Source organism: Muntiacus reevesi, chromosome 16, assembly GCF_963930625.1.
Source record: "Muntiacus reevesi chromosome 16, mMunRee1.1, whole genome shotgun sequence".
Taxonomy (NCBI): domain Eukaryota; kingdom Metazoa; phylum Chordata; class Mammalia; order Artiodactyla; family Cervidae; genus Muntiacus; species Muntiacus reevesi.
The window spans coordinates 56083550-56108056 of record NC_089264.1 but is presented as its reverse complement, the minus strand read 5'-3'; the positions used below and the strand labels follow the sequence as shown (position 1 = coordinate 56108056).

The following is a 24507-nucleotide window of genomic DNA, read 5'->3' as shown; positions in this document are numbered from 1 at the left end:
TTAACATGGATAATAATTTTGAGGAACATTTTTATTTTTAGAAAGAAAAAATAATAGAGTCGAACACCATTATGATATTCAGTCACTACAGTAACAGCTACCCTATTTTTCAGGGAATGAGCTGTAATATGTACCAGAATTTCACAGATAACTGAACCTGTCTTTCAGTAAACCAAACCCTTGTTTTTAAAAAGCTGCCTTTATTTTGCAAACACCTTCTGTATATCTGTTCTGTGTAAGCACCATGCCCAATGCTAGGGGCTCAGAGTTGATCCAGCATAGGTCCTTCACAACAAAGCTTTGTCCTACCACTGACAGCCCTGAAAGTGGAGCTATGGGCCAGAAAACACAGCAGCGAGAATGGCAAGCCCTGGAGAGTGGGCAGAGGCTTCAGGGGAGAGGCGACTTTGGATCTGGACCTCAACTCAGAAGCAGGAGTTACATGGATAATACAATTTATTCCTTAAATCATAAAGGCATCACATGCTGATTGTGTCCTTGTTTTAAAAGTACCCATAAAAAGATTAATTATTAAGTTCTATCATTATTAAATGTATTAAGCACTTTGTGTCAGGAAGTGTGCTTGCTTCTGAAAATATAATGAAAAACAGTCCCCAAATCCACTCTTAGGTTTGGTAGTCTGCTATAATGATTCACAGAACTCACTCACAGCTAAAGGATACAATTAAACTCAGCCACAAAAAGAGGCACATAGGACGAGTCCAGAAGAGACCCACACGTGGCGCTTCCGTGTCCTCTCCCTGTGGAGTCGTGGACAGCATAGCTTCCCCAGCATTGGTGTGTGACAGTGTCCATGGAGCGTTGCCAACTGGGGGAGTTCATCCAAGCCTTGGAGTCCAGGATTCCTATGGGGGCCCCATCACGTGGGTGTGGTTGACCACACATGTGACTAAGCCAGAGGTGGAACTAATGCTCAATGACCCAAAGCCCTGACCCTAAGCCACGCTGTTAGACTACCTAGTCTGACCCAAGGCCCCTGGGGGAACAAAAACACTCACATCAGGTATGACATTCAGTTCAGTCACTCAGTCGTATCCGACTCTTTGCGACCCCATGGACTGCAGCACGCCAGGCTTCCCAGTCTATCACCAACTCCCAGAGCTTGCTCAGACTCATGTCTATTTTTTTTTTTTTTACAGTTTTATTTTATTTTATTTTATTTTAAATTTTTTTTATTAGTTGGGGGCTAATTACTTCACAACATTTCAGTGGGTTTTGTCATACATTGACATGAATCAGCGATACTCATGTCTATTGAGTCAGTGATGCCATCCAACCATCTCATCCTCTGTCGTCCCCTTCTCCTCCCACTTTCAATCCTTCCCAGCATCAGGGTCTTTTCCAATAAGTTGGTTCTTTGCATCAGGTGGCCAAAGTATTGGAGTTTCATCTTCAGTATCAGTCCTTCCAAAGAATACCCAGGACTGATCTCCTTTAGGATGGACTGGTTGGATCTCCTTGCAGTCCAAGGGACTCTTGGGAGTCTTCTCCAACACCACAGTTCAAAAGCATCAATTCTTCTGAGTTCAGCTTTCTTTATAGTCCAGCTCTCACATAGCCAGGTGAGTAGTGCAGCAAAGAGCATTTCAGGAAGAAGGGGTGGCTGGTGCAAAAACCCTGAAGTGGGAAGTAGCTGAGCATGTTCCGGAAACTGGAAGGAGAAGAGGCCAGAGCAGATAGGAGGAGGAAGGAATGTGGTTGCAGCACTGACTAGAGAGGAAGTAGGAACCAGATTCCAAGTAGCCTGGAGACCCTGAAAGTGATTATGGACTTTATTTCCAGTCGATGGAAAGGCACTGTAAGGTTTGAAAGCAGGAGCATCGGTGCTCAGATCTGTGACTTGTCTGTTTAAAGGGTCCTGTGTGTGGCTGCTGTGAGAATGGCCAGTTGGGTCCAGAGTGAAGACAGAGAGACCCAAGACTGTTGTGACCATCCCAGCAGGAGGAGTCAGCGGCTGGCGCCAAGGGGTGGCCGTGAAGGAGGAGAGAGGAGGGGGCTTGAGACGGTAGCGGGAGGGAGAGAGGGAGGGCTTGTTAAGCACACAGCCCCTCGGCTGTGGCCCTGGGCTGTCACCGTGCGCGCCTGGCAGTCCTGTCTGATTTGTGGCTTCCGTTGGCAGCAGGCAGAGAAGCAGGTAACCACACCGACCAGAATTGCGTGGACGGCAGGAAGGGCGTCCTCTGACAGGGTAACAGGTGCAGTCCTGTGAAGTCGGTTCATGTTTCTAGACTTGGTGGGACCAGTTCTGACTGCTGAACCCCAAGACTAAATCCACCCCCTCAACTTCTAAAATGGGCCGTGTTCCAAACAGTTGTGTTTGCCGGAAGCTCATTGTAAACAGTTCTTCTTTGTAACTGAGGTATTACTGGTCATAGATTGAATACACCATGAATTAAATCATGCTCCCCTTGGGAGACAACTGCTAACCAGAAAAGCCTAATATAAGATTGTCAGTACAAAGCTTGACACTTAGAAATTCATAAATGCTGAATGAGTGAGATGTTTAATCCTCTTTTAAAACAGGAACATTAAAGAGTTTCTAGTATATCTGTGGAGTGTTTTACTAAACCCAGACAAGCCCTTTCACTTACATACTCCCTTGATTTTCCATGTTTCTTTTATATTTTCTGTTCCCTACAAAAGGAGTGTATTGAACTTTGAATCTGGCAGAAACCATGGCTGATGTTCCCTGCCTGTTTCATTTTGTAATTGCTCAATCAGATAACTTATTCTTGCCCAGAAACAGAGAGAGGAAATACTTTAGGCACAAATATAGAACACACTCAGTAAAAGACCTTGGGTTTTCCTTTCAAAACTAGTATTTTGGCCAGCAGCTGGCAAGCACTCTTATTTAACACACTTTTCTGCTTCCATATGTGTAGGGGGAGGGGAGCTCTCAGTTAAAGATGACAGTATTGGAGTACCGTGGAGAAGGAAATGGCAACCCACTCCAGTACTCTTGCCTGGAGAATTCCGTGGACAGAGGAGCCTGGTGGGCTGCTGTCCATGGGGTCACATGGAGTTAGACACGACTTTGTCTGCATGCATGCATTGGAGAAGGAAATGGCAACCCACTCCAGTATTCCTGCCTGGAGGATCCCAGGGACAGAGGAGCCTGGCGGGCTGCCATCTGTGGGGTCGCACAGAGTCGGACACGACTGAAGCGGCTTAGCAGCAGCAGCATTGGGGTACCAGTGTCATCTTGGCTTTTAATCAGCAGTGAGCAAAAGGCATCTTAAGGGGGGTGGGAACAAGAGGTGCCTTAAGAGAGGCACCACGGGATGAGGACGATGTGGAAGCACTAACCACTGTCAGTGCTGCTTGTAAATTGGCAGGGGATCTGTTTTTAAAAACAAACCTTTTCTGCTCAGTTCAAAACTCGCTGCCTGGTGGATCAAACTGCAGTTTGTTTCTGCTTAGCTGTGGTATTGCAGAGGCTTTCTGACTGTGGGTTCAGTACGGCCCCGCTCCCTGGCATCTATGAGGCAGATCTGCGAAAAAGTCGGAAACCCAGGCCCGGGATGTCGACTTTCCAGAGAGGTGGGGTCCGGAGGCATTTTCCAGGTCCTGGAAGTCCCGGGAGAGGAGCCCCCAGCGTCGAATGGGGCTGTGTCGGGGTGGGGGCTGACGCAGCACCTGCCCGGGGCGCCTGCCCCCGGGGGACGGACGCCGGAGGCCGAGGGCACCTGCCCGGGGCGCCTGCCCCCGGGGGACGGACGCCGGAGGCCGGGGGCACCTGCCCGGGGCGCCTGCCCCCGGGGGACGGACGCCTGAGGCCGAGGGCACCTGCCCGGGGCGCCTGCCCCCGGGGGACGGACGCCGGAGGCCGGGGGCACCTGCCCGGGGCGCCTGCCCCCGGGGGACGGACGCCGGAGGCCGGGGGCACCTGCCCGGGGCGCCTGCCCCCGGGGGACGGACGCCGGAGGCCGGGGGCACCTGCCCGGGGCGCCTGCCCGCGCGGGGAGCGGGTGGGCGGCGCCGGCAGCCGCGGGCCTGCCGGGCAGCCAATGGGCGGCGGGGCGGGCGGGCCGGGCGCGGGAGGCGCGGACGGCACTCGCTTCAACTTGAGCCGGGAGGGCCCGCGCTGCCGCCGCCGGGAGGACCGCCCCGCGGTGGCCAGCGCCCGCGGCCGGTCTCGCCCCAGCGCGGGGGCGGCGTCCGCGCCCAGCCCCGGGCCGCCCCGGAGCCCAGGCGAGGGCCGTGAGCGCGGGGCGGCGCGCCTTTGTCTGCAGGTGAGCGCCGGAGACCCGGCCCGCGGGACAAAGGCTGCGTGCTCCCGTCCTAGAGGCAGTGCTCGGCGCGGTCGAGGGCGGCGGGAGGGCTGGGACGGGTGCCTCTGCCTTGCTGGAGGCCAGGATGAGGATTGTATGGGATGAGGGGGAGCTGGAGGAGTCTTTTGATGCAGTTTACGAGCGTGGCACGAAGCTGACAGGGGCGAGCTGTTGAGATGGTCTGCTTTGGGGATTTCTGTTGTGTTATGACTGAGTAAATGAGTGCATTCATCTCGCGTGACCTCTGAGTCCACATTTATGTCCTCTTGTTTGTATTAGGAGTGAAAAATGCTGCAGGATCTTGGTGATCCGATTTTTTCATGGAAAGCAGTATCTTTGGGTATAGAAAGACTGTGCAGTTTGAAATAATTTTAGTTGTGTGACTTACAATATTGTTGGACTTGCATGTGGGAAAATGTCTCAAATTCCCAAAATGCGGAAAAACAGCCAACTTATCACGGGCTTGCTTTGGCACCAAAAATAAGTTGATTTTTGTTTGTTTAAGAAAAATGTGATTTATGTGTTGCACACAACACTTAATTGGATTCTCAGGGAATCGGAGCCTTTTCTGTTATCTATTTCCCTGTACCAATATCGGATCCAGGCGCGCCTATCGATTCCCCAATTAATGTGTTAGCTGTGAATCTTCATTACTGCTTTGGATGAGAGAAGGCCGGTGAGAAGGCAGTCCCATTAGTCTTTTCTTTCTTTTTATAACCGCAGCTGCAGCCCAGCTTTGACTAGCGTCATGAATGGTGGGTTCCGCCTGCCTTCCTCATGTTGCTGTCCTTCTGGTTTTCTCAGGTCATGGAGCAGTCAGCTCCTCCTCCAGCCGTACTCTGACACAAAAGCAGCTTGTAAGTTTTCACCTTGAAGTTCCCAATCTTTGCGACTGCCTTCGAGTTGTTATTTGCCTTGTGAAGCCTTTCAGGACACAAGTGTCCTGAGGCCTTTCTTAAGAAGTTAGACACACAGTGCATTGTGAGGGGAACAGCTTTAAATCTCTATTTGTAAATTTCATCTGTAATTTTTCTAAGTTATCAATGGCTGTGTTGTCCAAAGTGAGATGTGTGTAGCAAGCTTAACAGGGGAAAGACTTTCTGCAAGGGATCAGCCATTGTCGTCGTAGAAGATGCTCTTGGACTTGGCTCAGAGTGAAGACATGGGCTTTGGGCTGGTTTGGTCAGGAACACCATCTTTCTGACAGCTGCTGGCTCATGTATGAGTTTTTCTGTCATTCTAGCAAGCCCTGGCTTTTGAACAACGGAGACAGTTTATTTAACAAGTATTTGTTAAACACTTGATGTGTGCTTGGCTTTGGCACTAGTGGTGAAATGGTAAATGCACCAAGTACCTCCTTGCTTTTTTGGAGCTCGTACTGTGCCAGCATAGAGCCCGTTTCGGGCTTCCGAATTGGAGCATCCCTGGGAGCACTGTGGATGGATTGACCCTGATGTGAACCAAGATGTTGCTGCTGGCTGCTGCTCTGGAGGTTAGCTGAGCCCAGGGTGTAGATACGAACGGGTGGGACCTAAGTCCCCTCTGTCCCAGGAGTGAAGGTATTGGTCATGCAGTGGGTCGTTGTGCACTGGAATCTGTCTTCTTGAACCTGTTCGCCATGATCGTGGATACCTTTCAGAGGAGCCTGGGACTGCAAGGTGGGCCAGAGCTGAGTTCTCAAAGAGTTTGAACAGTGGCATCGTTTAAGATGTGGTAATTCCAGGCTGTTTCAAAAACTATTGTTCATGCGGTCTCCTAGTCTCACCTCAGCAGCTTTCATTTTGGACAGCTCCTCGGGGAAATGAATTTCTTTCTATACCACTGACTGAGCAAAGCTTCTTATCTGGCCCCAGTCTCCCAGGTGTCGAGGTGGCTCCTAGGTTTAGAGACCTAGAGTGCGGTTGGAAAACACCTGTCAAGCTTGCTCTACTTTTTGTGGATTTGGGAGAGTGTCCTGATAATATGTACTTTCTTACTTGTCTGTCTTTTCAGGCTTTTTCACAAATCCCTAGGATCATGTGAAGACATACTAAATAGTAATGTAACTTGTTCTTTTCAAGTGCCTGTTTTAAACACAAATAAATGTTTTTTAGAAAGTCTTAGCCCTTTGAATTTCTCTGGCCTTAACATAGTGCCTAGGATAGAATGCTCTCCATAAATAATTGAATTGTTTTTTAAGATTTAACTGTGATCATCACATGTACTTGATAGATTTAAATAATATCTATAGATTAATTTGCCCTTCAGCAGACGTGGAACATCTGTGTGCCAGGTGTCTCGTGAGGTACATGAAGGAATGAGACAGACAGGGTTCAAACAGGCAGGATATAAGCTGGAAAAACAATTCAGGAAGCAAGATGACACAGATTATGATAAGTGCTGTGAAATCAACAGCACAGTGCAACAGAGAGAGTATCTCGATGGGGACCGGAGGCCCCAGGAGGCAGCCCATCCTCGCAGGTGACCTTTGAGCTCAGTCGAAAGCTGGGAAGAAGCCGGGTGTGTGGGGGGAGCTGGAGGAAGAACAGGGGTGCTCAGCATGTTCACGGATACGAGAGAGTCCAGTGTGGCAGGAGGCTGGAGTGGGAAGGCCAGAGATACATGCTGGATGGAAGAGATGGTTGGGGGCAGGGGGACAGGATCACACAGGGCTTTTGGGTTATCGTTGAAGGTTTCCATTTTCTTTTTTTTTAAATGTGTCTTTTAGTTTATTTTGGCTGCGCCAGGTCTTAGCTGTGATATGTGAGATCTTTTCATTGGGGCTCACACACTGTTACTGTGGCAGGCGGGCTCTAGTTTCCCGACCAGGACTGGAACCTGGGCCCTACATCGGGGGTGCAGAGTTTCAGTCACTGGGCCACCAGGGAAGTCCCTGGATTTTCTTTTTAATTCCATGAGAAACCTCTGAAAGGTGGTATCTAGGAGAGTGCCATTATCTGTCTTATTTCATAAAGACAGATGCCAGTGAGTGCTGTTACGGGGTATGGAAGTTGAAGGTTCAGTTAGCGAGTCCTGGTCCAGGAGACAGCGGCTTGTAGCAGGGGATGGAGAGGAGCGGCTTGTGGGGATGGGACCAGCACGGTTGGCAGTGGAAGGTGCAGGAGGAAGAGTCGTCTAGGGCCCAGCTGGATTTTTAGATTCATTGTTTTGGGGGGTTTTTTCTCTGTTGGAAAATAATGACTGTATAAAGACAATTAAGCAATGAGCAACTCACTTTCAGTTTCTGTTATTCCAAGACCTTGACTTATTCCGTCTGTCTCTCCAGTGTGGATGAGCAGCGCTGCCTATAGGACCACAGTGCATTTGGCCATTTTTGTCCAGGACAGTTCACCCTCCAGTGGCCTGTCAGACCTTGGAGCATTTTCTTTGCTCTGTCATAGAAATAAAGGATCCAAGTAAGAAAGAAGGCAGGTTTAAGCTTTAATCCGTATGGAATTACTCTGCCTGGGCTTCCAGATTGATAAGATACTGTTGATAATTACATTTGAAGCTGTTAGTTTCATATCCAATATCCTCTGACTTTCTGACAACAGATACACAGTTGTAAATAGGCTTAGTTCTGTATCTGTTTAAACTCAGCAAGAGTAAAATTCTTTAATAGCTCAAGAAATTCACTACATTTCCGAGAGCTAGAAAGCCATTTCCTTGTACCTGAAAAGTAGAGAAATGAAATACTTGGTCTCTGATGGGATTTTTTTTTTTTTTTTTTTGGCCCCTCTTTCTAGCTACAGATTTGTGAACATGAAATCTTACAATGTCTTTGTCAGTTAACTTTGGTTTTGAAGCCAACTTCGGTTTGGGTTTGCAAAATTTTGATGCAGAAAATACTCTTTCTGCAGTCAGAATTTTAGGCAGATGAAAAGGGGCAGAAGTGGTAGAGACTGCCACCCCTTCTGCTCTAGAAGCCTGGACTGGTTACCCTAGAACATGTAAGCGTGTCTGGAGATGAATAAATTATGACAGTTGAAATAATTATGATAGAGGAAAAGCCGCTACGGAGAACACAGTTGACAGTTGGGGCTGATTTGACCTGATTCTGTCATGTGAAAGCATGCATCTGTTTGCCAGGTTACATGAAAACGCTGTTTCCAAGGAGTCTAGTGTGTTTTGTTTATCTACCCAACCCCACCCCACCCCCCAAAATGGAAAAACATTCTAAGCAGAGTCATAGCCTGCTAGTGTTTCTTTCAAAATAAAGTGGCTGGAGCAGAGACCCGTGTTGATTCTGGTTCTCATTCTGGGCATCCATGTAAGATTTTAGTTGAGCAAAAGGCATTCTGGCTCTAAAACTACAAATTGAAAGAGCTCTTACTCCTGCTTCAGGGTGGAATAGTTTCCAGCTGGCCCTGGAGTTTATCGCCTGCAACAAGGATTATTCCAGCGTCTCAGCCAGTTGCACAGGTTTAACACACACTTGGTTTACTTCTCTGCTGTTACCACCTTGAAATTCATAATATTTTTCATGCAGGCCGAGCTTTGCGTTTTCATTTTGCACTAGGCTCTGCAAAGTTACTGAACTGGTCCTAGTCTCACTGTTTGTCCATGTTGTGTGTTGCACCCCTGAATCAGGCTGACAACTACAGTGGGGTCCCTGACTTGTTCTGTGAAAGGTATTAAATCTTCGGGGGGTCTGTGGTTCCTGTTGCAGCCCCTCAGCTCTATCCTGGTGGCTCCGAAGCAGCTGTTGACAATAGGAGTGAAGGAGTGCAGTTGTGGTCAGTGACACTGTCCGTAAGAGCAGGCAGGGAACGGATGGACTGTGATCCTCAAGCCATCGTTTGCGACCCCTGACTTAAATGACCTGAGTGGAAACCACAGTGGTGACTGAAATACAGACCTTGTCCTTTGGAAGCAAGAAGGCTTGGTCACCTTTGGACAGCTTTATGGTATTCTGAAAACCAGTCTCCAGAGAGCATTCCTGAACAGGTCTGGCTGGTAGGAGTACCTCTGTGACAGACCATCATTCAGACATCCCCCAGCCCACACTTGAGCTTCTTCTGGATGAAGGCATGTTAATTCTATTCATCAAGTATAAAGACATATGGACAATAAAAGAGAGGTAAACTCACAGTAAAAATAGGATGCCGCCATGATGGGATTGTGGTTTTGTTTTTTTTAAAGACTTACCATATTTGAGGGAAAAGAAAAAAGATGCTAGCTGTAAGGAGGCTAGCCGTGTGTAAAAAGTAACCTTACCAAATCGGAAAGGTGTGTCTTCTTTCAAATTGTATCAAGAAGTTAACTCCTGCTGTGTGTGTGTGTGTGTGTGTGTGTGTGTGTGTGTGTGTGTGTGTGTGTGTGTGTGTGTCTGTGTGTGTGTGTGTCTGTGTGTGTGTGTGTGTGTGTCTGTGTGTGTAGCCCAGCTCTGCATCCTTCTTCTGCCTCAGCATGCATGGAAATGCCTTGTCTGGGGTCTTTTCTGTAAATGATAAACAAAAGTTTATTTCTCAAAGAATACAAATATGAAGACAGTTATCTGGGGAGTCAGTAAATCTTGATAGAAATCAACATACAAGGGAAATTTATATATTGATTTCCTTAGGAGCAGAGGAGGCGTGTATCATTTAGACAAATGTTCCGAAGAAGGAATCTAGTTAGGGGCTCTGGAAACACTTTCTGTGGAGATGATCAGGGTGTAGATTTGCTTTGCTTTCATATTCAGTCACAAGAGATTAATAATCTCAGAACTCGCCTTCTGCCCATTCAGATAAAATATATGTTTTATTAACATTGTTTCAGATGACATGAGAACTGAATGTGAACTAAAGCCATTTTTAAAGCAACAACTGTAATAAACAATAGCAGGAGAAAAATCCAGCCAAGTCCCTATTATTCACAGCATTATTCCTTTATCAGCGTGATCAGGGATAAGGGGGAAAGACCTTTGTTTACACTACTTATTGATTCAGAAATATTTGATTACTTGTTATGTGCCAGGCAGTGATGAGTGAACACTTACCCAGGTGGTGAGTGAGCAAGGCAGAAAAGTTCCCCGTGAACACAGATTTTACCTTTTTGTCGGGGGGAAGGAAGGACAGACAGTAAACAAACAAGCAGGGTAGTTTTAGATGCATTGAGAGTTGGCGGTGACTGGGTGGTCTGGAGGGGTCTTCTCCAGGTGATGATGATAAGAAGTCCTTGGTGGGAGATCTAGGGGACTGAGTGTCCAGGCAGCAGGAACGGTGAGCACAGAGGCTCCAAAAGCAGGTGTGTTTGTGGACAGGGTGAGCCAGAGCCCCGCAGCTACGGAAGAGGCAGGAGGTGAGGTCAGAGAGACAGATGGGGTGGGCTGGGGGCTGGGGCAGAGCAGGGGAGCGACAGGATAAATAAGCGTCTGGTGCGTAAAGAAGGAAACTCTCAGCCTTTGCCCTGGAAAGTTATTTAGACCAAGCACAGCACTTAATTTCTGTTACCAGGTCCAGTTGAGGCGGAACCAAAGCTCCAACAACGTTGGAGACAGGATCGGAGAACTGAGGCCGTCTTTCTTCATCAAGCGGTGGGATCCGGGGGAGGGCCCATTCATTGGGAGGCAGGCAGGCTCAGGTGCCAGGCGCCCCCCACCCCCAAACACAGAGCGAAGACGAGACCGGCCGGGTCAACCTGTTCTCCATTTGTGGGTCCACCACTTTTGTCGCTGTGTGGGTTTGGAACCTCAGAGTCTCTTATAAAAGGAGAGTCGTGAGGCTCCCATGAAGGGTTATTGTATGGCCTGGTGATGATGTGCACGGAAAACAGAGCCTGCTGCGTGGCAAGGTGAATAATGTGGGAACCACTAGTGTTATTTGCTTTTAGCAATCAATCATCCTAGTGTCGGTGTCTATTTTTATGTAGGTATTATTGAGTTTACAGAGCATCAGGGATACTTGTATCTACAATAAGTTTCCAAAATTCAAATGACGGTAGAATGTCTCGGCTTTTTGTGTTATCTATACTAGTGTTCCAACAGAGGAGCCCGCCTGCTTACAGTCCATGTGATCTCAAAGAGTCGGGCATAACTGAGCAGACAGACAGACATACTAGTATTCCCTCTGTCTGCACAAAGGAATTGGGATTGTCTATATAAGTATAGCCCTAATACTTTGGCCACCTGTTGTGAAGAGCTGACTCATTGGAAAAGACCCTGATGCTGGGAAAGATTGAGGGCAGGAGGAGAAGGGGACGGCAGAGGATGAGATGGTTGGATGGCATCACTGACTCGATGGAAATGGGCTTGGGTGGACTCTGGACGTTGGTGATGGACAGGGAGGCCTAGCTTGCTGTGGTTCATGGGGTCGCAAAGGGTCAGACACGACTGAGCGACTGAACTGAACTGAACTAAAGCCTATCCCTGGTGGCTCAGACGGTAAAGAATCTGCCTGCAATGCAGGAGACCCAGGTTTGGTCCCTGAGTTGGAAAGATTCCCCTGGAGAAGGAAATGGCAACCCACTCCAGTGTTCTTGCCTGAGAAATCCCGTGGACGGAGGAGCCTGGCGGGCTACGGTCCACAGGGTTACAAAGAGTTGGACATGACTGAGCGACTGACACTCTCGCTAAAACCTCTGGAAAGTTTAGAAACAGGTTTAAGAATGTACCTTCCTCGCAAGAGGCCCTCGATGAGGCTGGGTGCATGGAACTGAAAGGAACTCACCCACAGGCTCACCGTGGTTCATTTCTGGGCTTTTGTGCGTGCGTGTTGGCCACGCCTTGCGGCTCTGCGGTCTCCCGATTCTCTGACCAGTGATGGAACCCCGAAGTGAAAGTGTGGAGTCCTGACCACTGGACTGCCGGGGAAGTCCCTCGTGGTTTTTTTTTTTTTTTTTTTTTAGTTCTACCACTTTATTGCTACCAACCCATCTCCCTCCACCCTCGTGCACACATGCTCAGTCATGTAAACCCATGGACTGGAGCCCGCCAGGCTCCTCTGTCCATGGACTTTTCCAGGCAAGAATACTGGAGTGGGTTGCCATTTCCTTCTCCTCCCTCGTGGTTTTAACTCAGAGCCTGGTCTGTACCAGCCGGTGGTGGGTGCCCTCATGGCGCTTATTGCATGAAAACCACTTGCCTGGTGTAGGGAGCGGTCATCTTCCCCCAGAGAGTCCCTTGTTCTTGAACTTTGACAGGGGATTTATGGTTTTGTTTTGTCTCAAAAAACAAAATCAACTGTTTTGCTTTTGTTTACCATCTCTCCTTTCAGGAAGGAAGCCAGCCCATGGCTTTACAATTCATGTATATTTTACATTAGTTTTATCCTTTGATTGTGCCCTAAACTTTATATCTTGAACATGGCATGGATTATGTCTCACTTGAGAACTAAACGTAAGTATGTGTGTTCTCTTTTTGCTCAGATATTCAGAGAAGCAAGGTGGTTGTGTTTTGTTTTGTTTTTTAATTGTAATACAGCACAGATGCAAGCAGATGCTCATTAATTCTTGCTCCCTTCAAAGATGGACTTTAAAAAATTTCTCATTTCCTGGTTACTCTCAAATATCCTTTTTTGCCTCATTAGTAAGCTGACTGGTAACTATTGTGTCTTCTCTCTAGTGGCATGAGAAAGTCCTTTGTTTAGAAAAATGTGCCTTGAATTTCAATACTCTTAAATCACTTTAGATCCTCAGCTTCACACTTTTTCCAGTTGGAGCGTTAGCTCCTGTGTCTGCCAGTCAACAGCTAACAGGCTGCGTGGTGCTGGGAAGGGAGCTCGTTTTGCAGAGGAAGGTACACTTTTCAGAGGTATTCTGTTCCCGTTTGGTCTTGGGAAGGAGAGGCTTTCCCTGAGCTGGATTGCCTGAAACTTCGAAGACACCAGATGGTGAATTTGCATAAATTTAGAATTCAGTTCAGAGATCGTTCACCTGCAGCATGTGGATTCTAAACGGGTCTATGAATGAGTTTCGGGGGTTATTGAACTTTCCTCCCACCCCCCTGAGATGGTGTGTCAAAGTGGGGGCCTGTAGACATTTCTTTCTGGAATGTTTTCATCAGAGTTCAAAGGTTTCATGATCCAAAACAGGTTAGGAACCTTCCCCTTGGCAGATCTTCCTCCCCTCCTCCCCCTCAACTGGTAAGCACACCGGGCGGTGTACATGTCATGTCCACACTGCGGGCCGTCCCACCGTGGGTCTGACACTGATTAACACACGCCGTCCCTCCAGCACGAATACCTTAGGAGGTGAGTTACCAGTATTGCTCCCGTTTCACAGATGAGAAAACTGAAGAACCAAGAAGCTTGGGGCCTTGACGGAGGGCAAGTAGTGAGTAAACATCAGGGACAAGAAGCCTGGAGCTGGAGGAAAAGGGAAAGTGTTAGCTTCAGGAGTTGGCACGAGAGTTTTCATGACACGAAGTTTTGTGTCTTTACTTCATTGCCGTGTGGCTAATGCTGGTCTGTGCTGGCGCTCAAATGGCTCAGAAGACTCTCGGTGACGAAAGACGAGCATCGGAAAGTGGCACGAAGCAGCGAGTTCTGCAGACACGGACCGAGAAGCCCCCTGGCAAGCCTTTGCTTCACGTGCTCGGTTTGTGGAGCACGGACAGTGTGCGCTGCATAAGAAGTAGGTGGCTGAGCTGGGGAGATCCGTCTTCTTCCAAAAGCTAGAGTAGACATTGTGATTCTGCCATGCTGTTTGTTTTTTTTTTTTTCTTCTTTTAGGAATTTTCTATTCATTTGGATGCCCAGTTACACATGCCAAGTAGTTCTGCTATTTCAGGCTTTTTTAAATGAAAACCTTGCCAATTACCTACTCCATTCATTTTCCCAAGAAACCGTCACCGAGAGCCTTGATCAGGCAGCGTTCGTCTGTGTGGCTGGTGTGGAACTGATCCTGGGGTTGAATTCTTCCCACTGGCATCTTGTACTGTGAGAAGGGGGAGTGAGCTTACGCCTGACTCTAAATTTAGCCCTTCCCGCTCTCAGAATGGCACGTCTCACACAGAAGCCCAGCTTTGGGCTGATGTTTCTTCCCCGGCACATGGCACGGTGTGGAGCTGGTGAAGCAGCTGCTGCCCGGACTCGTCTGCATTTTTTGCATGACATTTCAAAGATCGCTGTGAAGTGTCCCCAGTTACGGCTGGTTCTCTCTTCAACCCTTAGGTCAAGCAGTGTCTATCAACCTCAAATAATAGAAGCTCACAGTGTCATTTTTCTGAGTCCTGCCTTCAAGGGAAAATCATAGTAGGTACATATAGATGTATCTCATTAAGTGAACCACTAGGAATAATTCTGATTTTAAATAGCCAAGGCACCAATAATATACCCAAAAGAAACAGATTGCATCCTTGGGTGTCTAGACTTAAGGTTACTTAAGCATAATCCATATACTAGGCATAAACTTTTTATCAAGAACCAAAAGTACCTGGAAAAGTTAGTCAAGGAAATGCTGCCCGTGCATCTTTGTAGTAAGAGTCAAAGCACTTGAATCCTAAAAATCTGAATATTGGGAGAGTTCACATTTTCCTGTCCCTGGCATTTATTCACTGTTTGCCCTCAGGTGAAGGCCTTAGCCTCTTCGCTCTCCATTGTCCTTGTCTGCCTTAGATGAAAAACCCAGGATTCAGATTAAGTGACTTGCCCAGTGTTTGCTCAAGCCGGGACTAGAAGCCAGACCTTTGGCTCCTTTGCTGAGGAGCTAAGTTGCCTGCAGACATTGGCTTTGATGGGGGCAGTGCAGAGGGGCAGGGGAGGTAGCCCCATGCTGTGGTAGGTGGTGAAGCAGATCCGAGGAGAGACCGCAGATTTACCCCCAAGTGACCTCCCTGCCTTGGAACCTGTTTTGTCTCAGTCGCTGCCCAGCCCCATGCAGCTGGATCATGACACCGTCAGATGACCTGGTGACGATAACCGTGGCGATACAGTCTGTTCCACTTGTGACATAGCAGACGTTCTTTGCACACAGCATCTCACTGAACTGGGTTCTCGCGATTACCCTGAGCCAGGCGTCCTTGTCCCTTTTTCACTGACTAGGAAGCAGGTCCCGAGGGTCACAGAGAGGAAGCCCAGGAAGAAGAGAGGGCAAGTCCCCAGCAGGATTTGAACATAGCTCTGACCACTCACTTAGCTAAAGGGCTTCTCTTGGGAATTTTCAGCTGCCTTCTCTCCCTGCAGAAGTTCACAGGCCACAAGGGGGCGGAGGGGGGATATTTCTCCTCTGTTTACCTAAAACCCCAGTTGCAAAACCATTTGCCCCGCTTTGAGCACTTGTGCATGGTAACCTGTGGTTCATTCGGGAGACAGGCCATGAGGCGGTTCTGCAGGACCGTGAGGAGGCGTGGGGCCTGTGTCTTAGCTGCATTCTCAGAAGGCCAGAACTGAGTCCTGCAGGCCCGCAGTCAGATGCTGACCTCACCAGTCCTGCTGTGACCTTGGCCAGGCCCCTTGACCTCTCTCAGCCCGTTCCCCTTTCTATCGGGAGAGCGTGGGGCTTACCTCGGCAGGTTGCTGGCAGGGCAGCTCAGGGCCAGCCCTAGTAGACGGCCGTCCGGTGGCTGCTCCTGACTGGTCATCCCACGCCCCGCAGTGTGGCTACCTGAGACCTAGAGTGTGCGTCCCACCATGCTTTTCTCAGGTGTTGAGGCAGATGCTTACGGATTTGTGTTACAAAAGTTATATGTTCTTATTGCATAATATTCAAATGACTACATTAAATACATTCCTCTGTAATCCCATCTCCAGATCAGAGGTGATGGCTTGGATGTTAAGCTGTTTCGGATATTTGGCCATGTATATATTAAAATTCACACTCAAACTTTTGTGTGGCTTTTCCTGTAAGACCGTGTATCTGTGACTTGGCTTGTTTGCTTCCCCACCCCCGTTGAATGAGATGCCACAGTCTCTGTTCAGAATCAGGTGGACAGCCCCGCCTTTCTGCCCAGGGACCGTACCCCGCTGCCTCTCACCTTCTGATTTCAGCTCCCATCTCCTCAGGGTCCTGCTGGCCGCTCCGTGACCCTGGCTCAGGGCCCCTGCGGAGGCGGGCATCTGGCTGTCCTCTCTGTCTGTTATCCAGCCTCTTCAGCTTGGTCACGTGTCAACCTGCCTGTGGCCGGCGTGGGGCTCTGCCCTCGGGCCCCTTCACACCGGCTGTGCCCAGACCAGACAGGTGGTGAGCACGCTGGGTCGGGAGGTTTCGTGGCTTCATCAGGGTCCCCGTGGAGGCTCAGAACAGCTCCGGGGGTGGAACTCAAAGCGCTCAGCCCCAAGCCCCAGGTTGCCGCCGGCTGCTCTCCACGTTCCGTTCCCTCTCTCCCCGGCACAAACCTGTCTCCTCACCCTTGAGCTCACTTCCTGGCCGGGCCGCGTCCCGCCTCTGCCCTTGGCCTGCTGCTCCGCCTTCGCCTCTCCTGCTTGGTCGCCCTCTCTGGGTGCAGTCCTGGGAAAAGCCCTGGATTGTGACGCTGTAGCTCTGCTAATGAAGTGTCGGAAGTGCTAGCAGAGCAGGTCAGCCTGTTGCCACGTCATCGTTTCCATGTTTTTTATCGGGCGCAGGTGGAGCTGGAAGAAGATGAGCACTCTGCTGCTGTTCTCTGCAAACGGTCTCCCGTGTTTCACTGTGATATTTCAGGCTTGATTACCTCCCTCGGTTGATACGAGCCTCTGTCAACTCAGCTGGCATCTTTTGGCTCCATCCTGAAGTGGCTCAAAATACACGCTTCTGTGTGAGGGAGTTCAGCTAAAATAAGCACCAAGGGGCTATTAATTACAGCCAAGCTGGGAAATAAGATGGGATGCCAGCGCTTAGCGTCGATGTTAACGGGACTGTGTTGTTTACCGGATGCCGTGTGAACGCTAACGTGTTGTTTCTGCTCTGTTCCCTCATGCCTGCCCGGATTCAGAGAGAGGTAACCGGCCGATCTTCACTTCTCCCCCTCTTCGTGCTGTCTCCAGCGTCTAGCGAAGCTCATTTGCTTTCCTCATGGCCCTGTCGCCTTCATCACAGCCATCGCTGTCTTTGCAAGGCGGAACTTTTGTGTTAACTTTTTCTCATCATCATTGTTATGTGTCCTGCGTTCAAAACAGTGTGGAAGTGCCTCTGGGTCCACGAGCCTCTGCTGCTTGACCCTGTCTGGGGGAGGTGATGGGCAGAGCCGTGACTGGGTCCCTCTCACCGCGGGCTGAGCAGAATCTAGCCAGCGTGCGGGGAGAAGACACGATAGAAACACCAGGCTAGGCACCAGGTGGTGTGAGGAGGCTTTTCGTGCTTTGTGGAGATCTAATGCTAGGACTGGCTGGTCAGGACTCCTCTATAGAGCTTTGTTGGTAAGGTTTGACTCTAGGACAATAGCCAGAAGGACTGACTCAATTTCAGTCTAGATTATTAGCTAAAATATATGGAGTTCTTCTCCTCTCTTCTCACAACTAGAAGAACATAACGACAGAAAGGCTGTACCTCCAATGAAAAGTATTTGTACCTCAGATGTGTGTATTTTCAGTACTCTGAATGTCAGCCTGACCGTTGGCTGATTGGGGGCTTTTAAGCCCCATGAGTCCTCAGCTCTGCTGCTGCTGCCAAGTCGCTTCAGTCGTGTCCGACTCTGTGCGACCCCATGGACGGCAGCCCTCCAGGCTCCCCCGTCCCTGGGATTCTCCCGGCAAGAGCACTGGAGTGGGTTGCCGTTGCCTTCTCCAGTGAGTGAAAGTGAAAAGTGAAAGTGGAGCTGCTCGGCTGTGTCCGACTCTTAGCTCTATAGCTTCATAAAAGCTCCGTTTTTGATGGAAGGGAACCTTTGGGGATTTTCCCTGTTGAAAGAATAACAGTCAGTGCTGCTCGGCAAGGTGAAGAGACCCCAGCTGGAGCCCGTCCCAGGTGCCCCCTCGGGAGGAGGCGGGGAGAGGCTGGGCCCCACCCGCGGCCGCTTCCTCCTTGAGGATGAGCTGCGGTCATCGCTCAGCGGCCCGAGGGGAGGGCGACTGCACAGGCTGGCTGGTGACATTTCCACGGTCCGGCTCCCGGAGGGCATGCTTAGGAGACTGGGGGAGCTGGGTTGACTTTCTCACTCCTTCTGAGACGGCCCTGGCCCCTGGAGGCGGTGGGGGTTTTGGAGGATGAGGGCCGTGGGTTTGGACACCAGCTCCCTGGTCTAAAGTCCCCACCAAGTCTTGTGGGAGCCCGTGGTGAGAATGTGTTCACGTGTTTGGTAGGTCCTACCCTCTGAGTTTATTCAGGGCTCCTCTCTGGGAACCAGTTGCTCTGAATATTAACAGCAAAGGCCGTTCTAGAGAGGGCTACAAGCTGGTTTGCCCACACCCCCTGTAGTAGTTATTTGCAGGCAGTCGCTTTTCGGATTTGCTGTGTACGCAGCCTGTGTGGCTCATGAAAGGATTCCCTGTGGAGAATGTGTGTTTACGCAGGTGATGAGCTGCTAGAATGCCCCTTCCAGAGTTTACAAACTTAGCATCTTCTTAAGCTTGCAAAGAAAGTTGAGTTTACCAAATCGGAGCCTGAGCTTTGTGAAATTAGTAATGCCTGCATTACACACTGCAGTGTGTGCCACTGGGTGAAATAAGAAAAAGCAAAGTGGCTCGAACGCGTGTGTAGCCAATATGTATGTGTAACCTTCTGGATTAATTAGCCATTTAGGAGGAAGGCATTTCTCATCCCCTTTCCTTCCCTTCCTTTCCCCAAGCCCCCAAAACAATAGTTTCAAAGTGCAGTAAGAAAATAAGAGACGTCAGGCACAGAAGGGCAGGCAGCCTTGAAAGCAGGACTCCTTCTTTTCGGCCCTTTGCAGGTGAGATGAAGCGAGAAAGCCCCTTGTCCTAAAGGGCTGGAGATGGGATGTTTGGACCAAATCTCCTTGCTGCCCTCTTGTCCTTGTTTGCAAGTGGGACCTGTCCTCTGCAGTGGTAACAACTCTTTTCGCTTATCACCTCTGCAGAAAGATAAGCTGGGAGCAGAGGGTCTTAGGGACATTTCAGCAAGTGTTATTATATTCCTATACCTCTGCAAGGATTTATTAAAATGTCCTTTGTGGATAAGGAGACTGTAGGAGACTGTATTTCAAAGAGGACTTTTTTTTTCTTTTTACTTCTTTTTCCTCATTTATAACAACAACAAATATTAATCTATGTCCTCCATGTGCCAGCGTGTGTCAGACATAACGTGTATTTGACCTGAGCAACCAAACTGTGGAGACTTCGTCAGGAGGGCTAACAGGAAAGATTTAGCGAGAGGCTGGCAGGGAATCTAACAGAAAGGAGAGGAGAGAGCTGCTGCCAGACGCGTCCGGGCTGTCGCGTGCGGGACGAGGGCCGTCCGGGAAGCAGAGCCCAGGCCCATAGGCACACGTGTGGGGAGGCAAGTTTTCATTCATCATTAAGAGAAAATCTGTGTTGGTTTGTGGGAGTGTCCCAGAAGTGGAGGGCCTCCTGATCTGTTAAGTAAGTGAGGTTTTTACCACTGATACATTCTAAGTACCCGCTGTCTGCGTTGCTGTCGGAGGGAAGAGACGTTAGCCTGTGTAACCAACCACTAAGAGGTCTGTAAAAGCCTCTTACATTCCTTTAGACGAGGGGTAAGGCATAAGCCAGTTTTCATTTATTAAGAGTTGCGAGGGGAGGGATTTAGGGAAAGGGTGAGCAGTTCTGTCTTGGCAGGTTTTTAATAGAACCCTTGAATAAAGAATCCTTGATTCATTCATTCTACACAGATGGATTAAGCCCCCTGCAGGGCGGTTAAAATGCTGCTCAGCTGAGGACAATAAAAGCGCTCTTCTGTCCTTTCCCTTGGCCATGCAGAAGTTTGAGGCTGTTGTGTAAGATGTCTTAGCACTGACATTTTTCCCTGACGGAACTCACCGCTGATCCGCTGGGGGAGTCATTACTGGGGAGCAAAAGTAAAGGAACAAAAAGAGTTGGAAACACACGAGTTTCCAACTAACGGTGAAAGCAGCTGATTCCTGGTGTTCCCTTCTGTTACACTTTAAGGAGGAGACACAGCTGTGACCCTTCCACTTCCTGGTTGATGGAGGAAATGCAGTGATCCCCTGACTGCGGGAAATAGGCGAGGCGAAACTCCAGAGGGGACCCGCACCTCTCTAGCAGACGTTTCCTCACTCCAGGAGAGCTGCAGCAAAGGACAGGAGTGGCGCTTGCTGCTCAGCATCACACCCAGTGTCTCAGATAGGCAGGCATCTCGGAGGATGCGTTAGAAAAGACGGCCTGTGGTGACTGGGCCTCGGGGGTCATCTGAGCCAGATGTGCGGTTTTGTGGGTGACCACGCCAAGGCCCTGGAGGAGGCATGAGCCGGGGGTGGGGCAGGGAGCAGAGGGACACGGAAGCTCATCCGAGCCTATCTCAGCTCTGAGCTGCAACACTCTCGGGGCTGTGACCCCCGGTAGCTGCAGCCCGAGTGCCGCGGGGGGCTCTGAGAGGCAAAGTCGGGGACGGGGGAGACACCGCGGGCCGCAGGGAGGAAGCTCCTGCAGTGTGCTACAGCCGGCTGAGCGCACGCTCCCAGGGTCAGGGCCCGACAACCCCCAGCTCCCGGAGCCCCGCCCTGCCAAACCCCATCCGTGGTGCTGGGCTGATTGATCAGCAATCCTGTAGCCATGGAGGTTGGCAATTAAAGCAATATCTTGTCCCCTCAGGATACAGCAGAAGCTCTAGAAAATGTTAAGGTGCTATTACATACGGGCCTAAGGACTTTTAGGATCATAGCACTGATCAGAAAAAACGCCTGAAAGGCTGAGTCAGGCCATGTCTGAGTCAGCGTGAAACTGGGTGTACGTCTGCTCTAATGTGTATTTGAGAAGCTCCAGAGTGAGAAGTTTAAGAAAGGAGAAGGAAAGGCAATGCACTGTGTTCTCCCAGCTGCTTCACGCTGAAGCTGGGACCCAAACACTACTCTCCAGGGGCTGGCCCGAGAGGCCGAGGCCACCACAGACGTCCGTGGCGCTGAGACTGAGGGGCCTGCTGCTCAGCCTCTGTGGCCCTGGGGGCTTCTTCTGAAACCCCTTCCTCTGTGTCCTTGGAGCCAGCCTGTCCTGGGCGTTCCTCCCCCCCAGCACTCCTTTTTTCATCCTTTCACTGGGCCCTTGGCCTCAGACAGGCCTTCAGATGCCTCTCCTCCGGGGCCCAGGCCTTGTTTTGTGTTTTCCTACTCCCTTCGCTTTCACCTCCTCCTCCGTCTCCAGCCGCCCGCACCCCCCCACTCCCCCCGCCCAGCTCCAGACCTGGCCCAGCTCAGGGACTGAGCGTCCCCCTGATCGGCGGTCCCCCAAACCCCACACGCGTCCTGTCCAACCCGGAGCTCGCCGGCCTCCTTCCCCAGATCCTTCCCTCCCATCCCCAGCGCGCGGGCGCTCAGCTGTCCCAGCAGGGACTCCAGGGCTGCTCCGGACTCTGCCCCTCGGCTCCCAACACCCAGCAGCCCTGCAGGACCCTTCCAGTGCCCCTTACCCACCTGTCTCCTCCACCTTCCCGTGACCCACTTTGTTCTACCAGAAGGAACGTTTTAAAACACACGTCAGGTGGGGTCACGTGTCATATGACAGACTTGGTGGCTCAGAGTAAGAGCCAGATTCCTGCCAGGACATGGTCCGACCTCCCTGCAGCCACGGACCCTCACCGCAGTGCCGGGGTCCTGCCTCGGACTGGGAGGTCTTCCGGACCCTCCGTGGGCTTGCTCACCCGTGTGCCTTTGCTCACGCTCCTCCGAGTGTTCCTTGAACCATCGCTGCCCGCTCACCCTGGGGAGCTCCTTGTGCTTAGAGATGCAGCCGAGATCTCACTGAGCATCTCTCACTGAACTGGCTGCCGAGGCCAGCGCCTTGTCTGTCTGTGTCATAGTGGCTCAGAGGTGTTTGTGGAAGTGAACTGAGTGTTACTTTTAAATGTAGTTCTTATACCGTATCACAGTCTGGTTAGAATGTAAAGCCTACTGGCAAGTGTATTAGTTCTATATTGCTGCCATAATAAATTACCACAAACTTCGTGGCTTAAAGTCACACAGGTTTATTCTCTTAATAGTTCTGGAGATCAGAAATCTGGTCTTAGAGGCGAAAAATCATGGTGTCAGCAGGGCTGTCTTCCCTGTAGAGAAGCCTTCCCACTTTCCCAGGTTTCAGAGGCTGCCTGCCTGCCTTGGCTTGTAGCCCTGGTGCCTGTTCTTTTATTGATAATTCCCTCTGTGAGGCAAGTGCCTCCTCTTTCCCTTGGAAGCGTGTCAGGCCACCCAGGTAACCCAGGGTCACAGCCCCAACTCAGCACCTTCCCTCAGTCCCACGTGCAGAGTCCTCTCTGTGAGGTCGCCTAGTCACAGGCTCTGGGAGTTGGGGCCGGAATGTCTTGGGAGGGTCGTTGTGTTGTCTATAGCTGCAGCCGTCTTCAGAAATCAGGTGCTGAAAAGGCAAGATTTTACAACAACCAGTTAATAGGTATTTGGATTTCATTCTGAACAATGATGAGATTAGCTCAGCTGTATATTTCACCCACAAGAAGGAAGTTGTCCAACTTGTCTGCGCTCCAGGTCTGAAAGTGAGTTCTTACAAATCTTCATTCTTGGGGCTTTTTGCTCTTTTAGGGTGACTTTTAGGGAGACATGCAAATCTCCTGACCCCTCCACTGGGAAGAGACGAGGGAACTTGTTTTCTCTTGGGAGGTTAAATTACCAACAGATTTCCGCCTCCCTGATCTATTAGCCTGGTACCTAGGAAGGAACAGGAAAAGACAAAGCTGTTTAAAAAAAAAAAAAGTCTCAGAATGGCCCAAACAGAGCTTGCGCTGCTAAGCTGCCCCTTTGGGAAAATGTGGATCAGATGGTCGCCTTAGGCCTTAATCGCTTTCTCCTGAGCCAGAAGAAGATGAAGATTAATGATAATAATTTAAAAAAATTACTCCTAAGGGGTTGCATCTGAAAGAGCAGGGGGCCCAGAGCTGAAGCCTGATGGGAGGGATCCATCGCTCATCAATCGGGGCCGGCTTGGCCCTCCCTGAAGGTGGCCTTACTCCACTCGTGGGCCAGCCAGCAGTCACAGAGCAGGGTGGGTCTTGGATGCTTACATCATAGATTATCAGAGCCGGAAAGGAACCCTGAGAATTCCATCTCTTTCGACTTCATGCCCGAGACCGTATAGCTCGGTGGAATCAGGAATGGGGCTAGAAGTTGGGGTGCCTGGTCCTGACCCGTTGCCCTCTGGCTGTCCCTTACTGTCTCAGAGAGGACCGATGCTGGTGAGGTCTCTAGTAAAGGTGGGGTGTAATGAGCTGTAATCCTTTGTGGTCCAGAACGCAGACCCTGTCAGCATGCAGACACAGGCAAGGTGCTGGGGGCCAGGGGGCCAGAGGGCTTTTGAACGGGGCCATGCAGAGCAGATGGTGTAGTGAGCCGCAGACCGCTCCGGATGGCGAGCGCACGCCTGGCCAGGCAAGGGCAGGAACTGTGCGTAGACATGGAGACCCAGCTTTCTGGGGCAGAGGGGAGAGCTGCTCAGTTGCCCTAAGGATGCTGGAAGAGCTGGTGGGACACACTTTGGAACTCCAGAAATCCAGACAGAGTGTTTTGGACTTTCCATGGGTGACCAGAAGAACTTCAGAGGCTTAGCATCAGAAAAGCGCTGACTGACCCTGGAATTTTGAAGGGGAAGAGCAGCGTGTGGCAAGACACTTCATGTTATCACTTTAGGAACTGTCCAGAAAAGAGAAGTAACCAGAAGGAGGGCGGCCTGAAATGCCTTCCCTCGAGCATGGTCTCCAACCAGAGCGATGCCTTCTCATCGTTTCTCAGGTCATGTGCTGTCCCGACGGGGCTTGGGACTAGGAAGGGCCCCGGGAGCAGTGTTCAGCGAGGCTGTCGGTTCAGCCGCTCAGTTGTGTCCAACGCTTTGCGACCCCATGGACTGCAGCACGCCAGGCCTGCCTGTCCATCACCAACTCCCGGAGCTTACTCAAACTCGTGTCCATCAGGGTGGTGATACCATCCAGCCATCTCATCCTCTGTCGTCCCCTTCTCCTCCTGCCCCCGATCCCTCCCAGCATCAGGGTCTTTTCCAATGAGTCAGCTCTTCGCATCAGGTGGCCAAAGTACTGGAGCTTCAGCAAGGCTGTGCTCACCCCCGGAGTCTGGGTCCAGCTTCTCACCCAAACCCAAGCTCAGCCCACTCTCAGAGCACCCATTCATACCTCTGGCCACAGCCCAGCTTTCTCAGTGGGTAATAGGGTGCATGCCGCTTGCCCTGTGCTTGGAGGGGGGCACTCAGTACCAACTGCAGCCGGGCCCAGAGACTGGGTATTGAGGGTGAGT

The 24507-nt window shown here is 50.4% G+C and overlaps 1 protein-coding gene and 1 long non-coding RNA gene across 14 annotated transcripts in view; one reads left to right on the top strand and one right to left on the bottom strand.

Moving 5' to 3' along the window:
* The window catches only part of APBB2 (amyloid beta precursor protein binding family B member 2), a 357434-nt gene that overhangs the window by 319068 nt on the left and 13859 nt on the right, over positions 1-24507 (top strand). The window contains exon 1 of one of the 12 annotated variants that reach the window (XM_065907608.1): positions 4114-4253. The exons of 10 other annotated variants lie outside the window; for them this stretch is intronic. The gene's annotated coding sequence lies outside the window, so the exon portion shown is untranslated. Of the gene's footprint in view, positions 1-4113; positions 4254-16957; positions 17107-24507 lie in introns of those variants that run through there. One more of the 12 variants, XM_065907607.1, reaches the window with a different exon arrangement.
* On the bottom strand, positions 13895-16888 carry LOC136148132 (uncharacterized). 2 transcript variants are annotated; one of them, XR_010659439.1, is made up of 2 exons: positions 16165-16888; positions 13895-14382 (listed from the first exon to the last, which is right to left on the bottom strand). It is a non-coding gene; the product is annotated as an uncharacterized lncRNA (long non-coding RNA). The 2 variants fall into 2 exon arrangements; XR_010659438.1 differs by having other exon boundaries at positions 13895-14374.